Consider the following 12,637-nt stretch of genomic DNA (forward strand, 5'->3'; position numbering starts at 1 on the left):
CTTTCAATTTGGAAAGTGGCATGTATGAAACATACCAGAAGCCTAATGACTGCTTAAGATACATAAATGTCAATTCTAATCATCCGCCTTCCATAATCAATGGTATAATTAAGAACGTAGCTAACAGAATATCGAGATTATTAGCTGGTAGAGAACAAACAAATCAAGACTTCACAGAATTTAACACCAATAACAAAAATAAACAGAGAGACTGCAAAAACTGAGATAACGTAAAAGACGGTGGCAATAAAATTGAAATGTATCATCAAAAAAGATACAACAGAAAAGATTGCGAATACAGGAAAACAAAATCAAAAGGCCACCAGATAAACATAAACATAAAAATAAGAAGAATACGAATGCTGTAGAAAATCCGTCTGTCCCCTCTTGAACCAATGTATCCAAAAAATATATTATATAAATGCGTAATATTCATCACGCAATATAAATACGTGTAAATGCTGCCAGGGAAAAAAAAACAATTCTAAGTCCGTTATCGAAACCACATCTCGTCATACCGAAAGTGAATAGACGAGACGCTACCTCACGGGCAGACATCATAAGGGGACTGAAAGAATAAAAAATTAAATACCAAATGGAATGTCAAAAGTAAAAGAATAAAATGTACACCCATGTAATTCGCTATCCGGAAAAAATGTGACCTTTGCCTTAAGGAAGCATTGACTATACTGCTGAGTAATAAAATATGGCAAACAAAACTGAGAAAATTCCATGGTGTAACCACTGCACGAAATAGGCATTTTCCAGATGGTACAGTGTATAAAAATTATAATTATTATTCTATTTCACCAAAGCCATTCTTTCCCGTCTCCACGTCTGTATAGGGGTCTGTGTATTTATGAAGGAGTGTCCGACGATATAACTATGTATATTAATATGAGTAGTAAAATGTATATGTGTCTATGTATGCGTGTGAATGTGTTTGTTGATCGGTATGTGTATGTTTGTGTGGCTGTGCATCTATGTACGTGTACATATATTTATAAATACACATACACACACACACACACACACACACACACACACACACCACACACACACACACACACACATAAATATATATATATATATTATATATATATAATATATATATATATATATATATATATCAGTAAATGTAATATGTGACAATTATTCGGTAGCCAAGATAAAAGTCTGAGTTTCGGATGCTGAGGTGGAAATCCACGCCACTATCTCTTCAGTTATCCGACCGGATAACTGAAAAGATGGAGGCGTGGATTTCCACCTCGGCATTCGAAAGTCAGAGTTTTATCTGGGCTACCGGAAAATTGTCACATATTACATTGATTGAAAATTCCTCTATTTACATAATATCGAGGTCTCTTTCTTTCTTTTGTTATCGTACCGTTTGTACCAATATATATCTCTATATATATATATATGTGTGTGTGTGTGTTTGTGTGTGTGCATGTGTGTGTACGTGAGTGTGTGTGTGTATGAGGATGCCCAGATATGAAGTGGTATATCTGCGTGTCAGTGATTGTATAATTATGAGCGTATGTATGAGTGTATTTGCGAAATAATAAAAGTTAGAATATACAGCCTAACATGTAAAACTACGTAAACAGAACACATACACAATACCGCTCATGTGGAGCATGCAGAGGCACGCTCACAGTGAGGAGAGTGAAATTGTCAGCGTTTACTAGATTCAAAGAAACCAGCTGGATTTGACAGCATCGAAGTCAAACATTTACTTACGGAAACAGCGATTATATATCACCCGAGGAGGTACAACTAGGTCCTATTATACAGGTAAACCGTTATTTAGTTTAAGTTTAAATCATGTATATATATGGAACTCGTTTGCATCGAAATATGTGAAGATGTCATTAAACCGCTGTCGAATCGTTCTCCGTCTTCCTTTTGTCTCTTCTTACCTATAAAACTAGCCAATAGAATCATATATTACTGCCAAAAGCGAACTTCATCCAGTATATATTAAATTAGTCTGAAAATCACACACACAGAGACACACACACGCACACAGATTCATATATATATATATATATATATATATATATAGTACAATTTATAATTTATATATATAACATACACACACATATATATAGATATATGTAGTTATGTAAGAATATATACATACGTAGTAAATATATGCATCCCTATATATACACATAAATGTGTGTGTGCCTGTGCATTTAGATGCTTATGTGCTTGCGTATTTATACATGTGAGTTGCGTGTGTATTTAAGTAAGTATATCACCCTGTATGATGTTCATGACACAAAAACAATATATGCTATTCAATTAGACACGGAAAGTCGAAAGTTACGAGACAACACATCAGCAGCAATCTCCAGAGGAAAAACGAAAGTACCAGACAAAATGAATATTGTCATTTGCTCGGTGATGATCATAAATAATCAACGTTGCTTACTTTTGACCATATATACTCTAATATACGCTAATATAAATGTATTATCTACTGGTAAGGTAAGTAAGATATATTGATTGTCCTGCCTTTTGATCTGCTTTGAACCATTTCCTTGTTTCGGTGTCCTTTATTAACTATTAGTTTATATCCTTAAATTTAGTACCGTTGGTTATTATAGAGACTAGACAATGAATTAACTACCGCATTATATTTCAGTTAATACGTCTGGAAGTAAATAATAATGTATATATATTTTTTGATATACATTAATCATGAGTGGGCGCTATTTCTGAGAGTCGATAACCTGTTGATTGAAATATTCCTTTCGTTATTAACTTATATCTACAAACGTTATGATGTTTATTTTTTACTCTGCTTGTCAGACATTGAACAACAATTCTTGTCACCTGTATTAAAATCCGCTCGTTGAATTTCTAAACCTTCTATGATATCATTCAACTACGGTTGTAGCTCAATACTATTCTTAAGGAGGCAATTTACTCACATGCAGCATTTTTCAGAGCTCTGTCGCTAATTCAGTTGTAAGCCAAATTGAAATCTGTTAACAGTTTTGAAGAGGACTGGTCCGTAGCTCCATTTTAGCATAAGACATTGCGATTTGGTCCAGAGAAAAACCCGTTTACATTAAAATTTGTAGCAACGTTGAAGGAGAGTAACACCGCCAATCAAGTTTAGATCTGAATATTTTAATTTTATTTTAAAGTCAAAATATATTTATGTTAGCTTCGGTAATAGACGAAAGCTTGTACAATTTCATAGTTTTCGTCCTATGCAACAAAAATGTGTATCCAAAAAGTAGTGAGATAAAATAACATGAAAAATATATAAAAGTAAAACAAAAAATTGGATCTAAGTATAATTGAATTGTTTTATTTAAAAAACAAACAATATTTTAATTCAGCTTAAACGACAGAGGTGAATTCCAGCAAGTTCATGGTATCAATCTCATGCAAGGAAGTTTTAAAGGGAAACGTTATGAGTATTTGTTTCTCAAATTTTAGGGAGGTAACATAGTTCTATCCATTTTTATGAATATAGTTCTATGAGAAGACTTCTAATATATGTCACCGGCTTCATTGAAGCAAGGAAATCATTATCATTGACACCGCTAATTTGCAATTAGTTTAATTACATCATCTGTATTAATTAAGGCAAGTATATCATGTAAATACAGTCCCGTAGTATGTGAGACGAGAAACAGAATCGTAGTAATTTACATTGAAAGGAATAGCTGTTGTTAAGACTTCTCAAAGAATCATTCAACTACAGTAGTAGCTTAATAATATTATTAAGGCCGCAATTTACTCTCACGGAACATCGTTTAGGGCTTTGTCACTAATTCAGTTCTTGACCAAATTGAAAAGTCTGAACAGTTTTCAAGAAGACTGGTCTCTGTAAGTAACGCTTCCAATCAAGTTTAAATCTAAATCACATTTTTATTTTAAAAGCAAACTATATTTATCTTAGCATAAGTAATAGAAGAAAGCATGACGAATTTCTTAGTTTTGGTCCCATGCACCGAAAGATTGTATCAGATAGGGTGTGAGGAAAAATATGAAAAAAATATAAAGGAAAAAACATGGATTTAAGTATACAATGAACTTCTTTGTTAATTTTAAAAACAAACTGTATCTTAATTAGCTTAAATGATAGAGCTCAATTCGAGGAATTTGATTAGTAAAACATTCAATAATAATCGTTCAATCACAAAAATTAAAATATTATTTTAAGATTTATTTAATTTATTATTCAGTTTTCAATACGGTACAATCTGAAATTATTAATTAATACATTATTGATTAGCACAATAGTATAGCCTGGAAAAAATGGATAACATGTAAAATGCAAGCCAGAAGAATAATATTCTTAAGATTAGAAACCTGGAAAAGTACCAGACAAGTTATTACTCGTGGAAAAGTTCAAAAGTTCAGAATAAGTTATTACATCTGGTAAGGTACAGAACAAGAAAATGTTTACTGAACATTTTGCAGCCAAGGATAAAATTTGAATATTAAACATAATTTGATTTTAATTAACAAAGTAACATTATAATTAAAAATGTTACCATTATTTTTTTTTTAAATATTGACACACTAGAATATATAAAAATGAGAGCCAGAAGTGCCAATACTGCTAAAGTTTTATGCAGAGGTTAAATGGTATATATGGTAAGCAACTTCATTATGTAACAAATAGGCTATCAAGACTAACAATGTGAAGGCTTGACAATAACTTAGGCCACAACCAAGGAAATTTTACTGTGAATTTGTTGTTATAGGTAGATTTTATTGTAATGTATAACGCATTTTTGTATTATTCTAATTACTTTTCTAATTATGTACTACTATTATCTTTATATCTTATTTTCGAATTTCTAATTATTAATTAATAATTTTAAGAAATTAATATTTTTAAGTGTTTATAGATTGTGATCTTGGACAGGTACCACCAATTTGGTTAATGTACTGCATTTCCATTATCAAGGATGCGAGTGCAATTACTCAATCTTTACATTTCCTTGCAGCAGCATACATAAGGGTTTACTTTCGAAAACTAAAATAAATTTAATAAATTCCATTAACGAATGATGAAACATAGATTTTCTGTAAGTCACTCACAAGATATCGGGACTGCGCGTTTCGATCCAATACTTTGTCATTTACTGCAAAGGAGAATATTTTCAAATCTATATGGATATTTCACGTTACCAATGAAAGGTTCCATTCATTCTCGTTTATGATATTAGTGTGACTAGAACAGTCCGTAACTTTCCGAGAAATTCCTAGCGCAGTATATAGTAAGTAGATTATTGTTATGTATAATTACCTCAATGTAATTGTTTAACGTGCTAGAAAGAATAGCCATAATTTTCTAAAGGTAGAAAAACACTACTAAAGACATTGAAGATATTCCTAGATAAATAAGACGAGTTGTCGAACCTTCTAACATACGTCAGAATCCGCATAATTGATATGGTGTTAAATACTGACGCAGCCATTAGCTGCTGTTCAATATAGATGCTGGTTAGAGTGTTGCTTGTATCATTTCCTTTCTCTGTCGTAAGCATTCTGAATTTGAATTTACGTGCTTTGCCATACGCAATGCAACACTAATCGACAGATCCAGCTGCGAGTCTTTAACTAAATTGATAACGTGAAAATAAAAATGACTCTTGTGTATATTTAATTATTCTCAACTTGTCAAGATTATGTTTTGTCAGTTCGTCTCTGCTGGCACAGCTTATTCTGTGAAACATCAATTCAATAATACTCTCTACAGAACAGTAATAAAGGTTGAATATTTTATTACCATCGTTGTTTGCAGAAGATTTAAAGCCAAGATGCAAGACTTTCAACATGAAAAGATAGAACAAATATCGAAATCATCTCTCAGTAGCCGTGTTATTGTATTGAATTGTCAAGAGAAAAAGAAAGGGAAAATTAACACGGAAGTGTACACGACGCATATCTGAAGACGCAAATTTCTGAATAGTATACGGGGATATATTTTGTCTATTCAAACATGAGATGGCTATTGTCCACAAATATTGGTTTTGAACTTGACAGGAGGCTGATTTACACACAGAAAAGCCGCATTGATTTCAACGCACTCAGTGCACTATTCGTTCTTGCTATATCGATCATTGTAGCATCGCACATCACAGTCGGTATTGAAATTTAAAGGAAAATCGAAAATATCTTAAAGCAGTAACGTTTCGCCGATTTCTCTTGATCATAAGCATTCCACTAAAAACGCTTATAAGTATTCAGCGCTAACATAATATATACATACGTATGCATGTGAACATATAAACACACACACATTTGTATGTTTATATACATTTACACACACACACATATATATATATATATACATATATATATGTGTGTGTGTGTGCCTGTATGTGTCTGTGTGTGTATGTATATCTACATGCATACATACATACACATCTATATGAATGTATGTATGATGGGAGCCTGTGTGTATGTTTACGTGTATGCTTGTGGCTGTGTGCGTGTGTAAGTGAAGATATGCATCTATTATGAACGTTTTCGAGTTTCTAATGCCTAGTGAGGTAGAAACATGATTTGGATACTATCTTATCTGAACAGAAGATAGGATCTTTTCCTGCTCTTTTCGTAAAGATGTTTTAAGTTCTGGTGATATTTTTTTTATATTTTGTGATTATATTCCCATCCCAAGTGGAGATGTTCTCCATTGCAATTTGGTAATTGGAAATCATATTCTAGAGACGGAAAAAATTTTAATTAATCAAAAATTGAGATCGTAGGCAAATGATATTGTTGTAATTATGTTTTTTCACATGCCTACTACTGGACATTTTGAATTATTTCTCTCCGCTCATATTTATTTTTTGCTTGATGCATATTGACTGTTTATATTTATGTATATATTTATCTTCATTGAATACAAGAAATAAATTAGGGTACTTTTCGTGCTAAACACCATGACTAAGGTAGAAACATATGCTACAATCTCAACTCATCAACTGACAGTAAATTTACATCTTATCCTTAATATCATGATCACCCTCCACAATACACAATTCATTAAATTATACCACTTCTCATATACTCCTTTCGTAATTATTACATAAATGTACAGGTGGACATTATTCTTTTTCTTAAAAAACATCAAATTTTGTAGTATTTGGTAATCCTATTTTTATCTACACCCCCCCGCACACGCAAAAATATATACTGATATATATACACATATATATATATGTGTGTGCGTGTGTGTGTATATATACATGTATATATATATATATATATATATATAGAGAGAGAGAGAGAGAGAGAGATAGTTACATATATACCGATAGATGTGTATGTATGTTAATTTATAAATCTGTATATATATCTATATATAAATGTGCGTGTACGTTTGTGTGAGTGTAAGAGGTACATTTCAGAGATTTTGAGGCTTTTTAGTAGTATGTAGTATTATCCTTAACCAATAGAATTTTAGCGTATCATTATTATATTCTTAGCGGTCAAGTTTGTTACTCCCCATTGAAATAGACGGCTGTAACAGCTGTTTGACACATCCTGAAGGCAATATTTCTCACAGTTCAGTAGTTCACAGAAGGCAGCTGGGACCTGAAGACAATTTTGGAAGCACTTTATGTATTAAAATTCTGTCAACAGAAGCATAAGAATTGCCCTAGACAGACATTGGATTAATTTGTAGCCTAGCATTTACTTTTTATGCTCGAACAAGAGGCTCCAAATGCAGGTCTACCACTAAGTTCATGATAACATCGCTATTATGATGCTATGTACATACACTAGGGACATCAGGGTCCACAGTCAACACATTTGAGACAATTTGTGTGAGTTCCGGAAGAGATTTCATCGTTAATATCTAGAGATCTTCCACCAAAACTGTGCAGCTGTTCAAAATTTCATTCTATTAAAAAAAAGTATTTGAACGAAATGGGTATCCAACCTCTTGCTTATCCTCATTATGATGTAAACTTTGCTTCGTTTCCCATTTCATTTTTCCCCAAGCGAAAGGTGTACATCAAGGAGGTTGTGACGATAGTTCAGGACACCTTCCCTTTCTGAAGTATCATAGAGACCTCACAAATTGGCTCGAAAGCTAAAACAAGTGCATTAAGTAATTCCAAGAATCTTTTAAACTTTTATAAGTCTTGCACTACTTTCAAAGTAATAAAAGATTCTCACAAAAAAAATCCAAAAGATCTAATATAGCACGTTTTCTGTATATATATATATATATATATATATATATATATATTATATATATATATATATATATACACACACAATTAAGATTCAGCTGAAACAGGTACTCAATTTGATGTTACACGTTATGTCGGGTTACCATGCACACAAAGCAATATTAACTAAAAATCAAACTTGGTACGTAAGTGCCGGCCACATGATACTCTTGCAGTGTATGCTGATAATTATATTCAGATCCGTGGATGTGAAACTACGTGAAACCAGTCGAATTGTCCTCAATGTTTGGAGTTCATGAATACCTCTGACGAAAACGTATTCTTTGTAATTTTGCTTTCATTAATCAATTAAAGGAGTCTTTGGAAACCGTCGAAATGGAGTGACACATGTACCTCTTTGTTACTCACTGATATATATACAATAAAAGCAATTAAGATTCAAGTCAATTCCAATGAATTTACTTGAATGTGGTACTTAACTTAGATGCACCAGAAAACTATATGGTGTTAACCATACAGTAATGTGGGGTGATTATAAACGAGAAAGAAGCAACAAGAATGGATTAGTTTTTAGTACAATTGTTTCATACAAAGACAGGCTTTATTAAAAGTTGCAAAAATTGCAGCAGATAAAAGTGTCCCGTACTCATCAGCTAAAATACATAAGAGATCTCCAAACATCTTAGTGGGTGAGGCTATACTCATGAAGTATTGGAGATAATTTCATTAAAAGCAGATTTAGGTTGTAAACAGATTTCCGAAGTTCCTTAATGATGATGCACAGTCTTATCACAGGTTTTAAAAAAAGCTTATTAGCTTCACAGAGAAGGTGAATTAATCCGTAGTGTAGATATAAATTTCCAGAGATATGTGCATCATCATTAAGGAACTTCGGAAATCTGTTTACAACCTAAATCTGCTTTTAATGAAATTATCTCCAATACTTCATGAGTATAGCCTCACCCACTAAGATGTTTGGAGAACTCATATGTATTTTAGCTGATGAGTACGGGACACTTTTATCTACTGCAAATTTTGCAACTTTTAATAAAGCCTGTCTTTGTAAGAAACAATTGTACTAAAAACTAATTCATTCTTGTTGCTTCCTTCTCGTATATATATATATATATATAATATATATATATATATATATATATATATATATATATATATATATATAATATATATATATATAATATATATATATACATACATATATATATACATGTATGTATGCATACACACGCTCACATATCCTTACATGTGTTTGAGTGCTTTTTCGTGTGTGTGTGTGTGTGTGTGTGTGTGTATGTGTATGTATATATATAAATATATTTATATATACATGCATATACACTAGCGAATGATCATTGATGCTTGCAATCAGGCACCCGCTCAATTTATTTGTTCTTCGTCGTGAAATATTTTAAATAGTTGTTTTTTACCCATGACTAGAAAAGGTTGGGAACACTCCATCTAAAAGTGAAACTCAAATCAGTATATGAAGTTTAATATGTGTGTGTTAGCCTGTGTATGTATGCATATTATATGTATGTGTTTATGAAAGAACACATGTATTCCACATGACTTTTGTCATTTATGTTTCGAGTAGTAATTAAATATTAGTTCCAGCATATTTCGACCATATCAACCCGCACTATCTCAAAAATGTGCGTGAAATTTGTGTCTGTAACAGATACCGTTATTATAACTGATACAAACATCACCGTATATTTGAAGTAGTTTTAAACAAATGTAATATTGGATTATTTCATCTACATATGTGCTGCGTAAATATGCTTGTTAATACCAAGAATTACGACTAATCATATTTAAAATACATAAAAAGCCATAAGAGTTTTTATTGATATAATGATTAGATATGTAGATAAAAAATATATTTTCTATTTCCTTGCAATTTTTGCGTCTACAACAATGTAACATACATTAGATTCACTTTCACAAATGAAGTGTTCTTTTAAAAAACAATAGAGGTGAAAAATCGTTTCTCTTTACACTCATTCCCCTTCCTAGAATACACACAAGTACAATACAATAAAAAAAAGAGACGAATAAAAGTTACACAAAGTTAACTAGGAAAGAACAACTACATATATTTATGCAGAGAATTGATTCTGACAGACAAATGTAACCTTTCCAGCTGATTTCAATCTCTCTACCATTAAATCTTATCAAAAGTCAGTTTAATATGAACAAAAAACTGTACTTTTTTAATTTATTATTTATTTTTATCTGAGAGCACTCCTACATTATAGATACAGCAAAACAAAAGATTGAAATAATGCTTTAGACATCAATAGATTTTGATGAGAGATAAAATCTACGCATACATAAATACACACATACATGCATACATATAACCTACAACTATATATTTGCATGGTAGGTGTGTGTACGTGTATAGACATAGATAGGCACATGAAGGCCTTTGTAGTTTGGAACATAATAATATACTGACAAACAAACCAACACGTCCATTTTCTAATTCATGTATGTGGAGTGTAATTTATGTGCCTGTGTGTCTGTCTAAAGAAATGATTGTAAAACATCTGTGTAATTAGTCGCACGAAAGCGTACATAAATATAAAATTGCATACTCCATCGCTTTCGACATGCATTGCATCAGTTGTACTGCAGGATGGATTGCTGACCCGGTAACTATTCAGTCACACGTGCATTTCACAGGTATTCGAACTGAAAACGCAATTTCCAAGAGGTGTCAATAGGAGACAGTGTGATGATACTGTGCCTTTAGATTTAAGGTATAGTTTCACCGGCTGCATTTCGCATATTTCTTGTTTTTCCATCTTTGACCAGAAATGGGAACTGGCGCCAGTTACCATTTAGAGAGATCGATCCGTATTCCTCACGATTCCAAAATGGATTTCGGAACTACTTAGACATGGTTGTAAACTTTACGTACATACTGAATGAGTAATCGTCTTCGACGTTATTGGAAATTTGTTTACTACCGTAAATAATGTGTTTTTCAAGTAAATTTAAAGTAATTCATATCATCAGATAATTGATTTATTTTAGAGGCAGCAATTGCTTGTTTTCTGGGCTTGAATCCACATTAGCTTTGAAATTAAAACCGATCATTTTTACACCGATTTCTCATTAAATAAACAGTCATACAAAAATCATCCAGTTTGTGCAATTGTACTGATTGAACTACATTTTTGTTACAGCTTCGAACGTATGTGATTTTATTGGAATACACTCCGTTACAAGTATCAAGACTATGTCCCCCATATAAGAGTAAATTTTTCGTTTCCATCCGCAACTAATAGAAACCCGCATCTGGAGCTAATTTAACTTTTTGAACTTTGGACCATAAACGTCAACATTAAGGAGAATTTCTTTTCACTTTTTGTGTTTCTGCTCTCGAGGGGTCTTTAAATTCATGACGCTCAAATTGTATATATTTCAGAATAAATTTACAATATTCCTTGCAGTTTATTTCAGAATACTGAAAAGCAAAGACAGCTGTAATACTATTTACATAAGGGCAATTTATACTTATGCTTTTCGTCCCACACTCACCACTGTATGCATTGTATACATTTCTACTCTAGGCACAAGGCTCGAAATTTTGTGAGAGGGGACCAGTCGATTAGATAGACCCCAGTGTGCAACTGTTACTTAATTTATCAACCTCGAAAGGATGAAAGGCAAAGTCGACCTCGGCGGAATTTGAACTCAGAACATAAAGACACACAAGATACCGCTAATTTGATAGGCATTTTAGACAAGTATTTACATCCTGACTTTCAGGACCTTTTAACATTGGTTTCCCCTCACAATATCGCAACAAGGCCTTATCATTGATTATTTAGGGTCACCATTGTGATTAATCCTGTAATTTTTGTTGTTTTGCATGTTTTGGAGCTTTTGCAATTAAAATATTTTTACTACTACCGTAAGTATCCCCATCTTTTAACATTTAGTTTCTGCTATAAGTGCAGTTGTTTATCATATGCTTGATATTATATCTGTGGCAGGTTTTTACTCTTCTATATTTTTAGAAATGAGGAATTGTGTACATTATTTACATTTGATGGATACTTGTCCTCATCTTCTTTATGTTAAGACAACGTTTCGGCTGATATACCCTCCGGCTTTATCATGTGTCTTGGGGAAATTTCGAACATGGGTCTACTCCATGTAAAGGGCTCTCCGAAAAAGATACAAAAGATATGCGTCCCATATGATATCAGGACATTATTCTAGAGTAATACAAACTTCGCAAATATCTCTTTCGGGTAAAATCACAAATAGAAGAGAATATGACCAAAAACTGCGTGTACTGTACTCCATCCTATGCAGCTGTGGTAGGTTATACAAAGGCGAAAAATGCCGCCCCCTCAAAATAAAGGTAGAGGAATGTCGCAAACATGTGACACGAGGAGATATTGAAAAATCGTGTA

At 32.4% G+C, this 12,637-nt stretch overlaps 1 long non-coding RNA gene across 1 annotated transcript in view; it reads left to right on the top strand.

The window, feature by feature from the left end:
• Window positions 1-3,380: 3,380 nt before the first annotated feature.
• Window positions 3,381-12,637, top strand: part of LOC118764709 — a 21,362-nt gene continuing 12,105 nt past the window's right edge. The window contains exon 1 of the long non-coding RNA XR_005000515.1: window positions 3,381-3,394. This is a non-coding gene — a long non-coding RNA (uncharacterized LOC118764709). The remainder of the gene's footprint in view (window positions 3,395-12,637) is intronic.

Source organism: Octopus sinensis, linkage group LG9, assembly GCF_006345805.1.
Source record: "Octopus sinensis linkage group LG9, ASM634580v1, whole genome shotgun sequence".
Classification (NCBI taxonomy): Eukaryota; Metazoa; Mollusca; class Cephalopoda; order Octopoda; family Octopodidae; genus Octopus; species Octopus sinensis.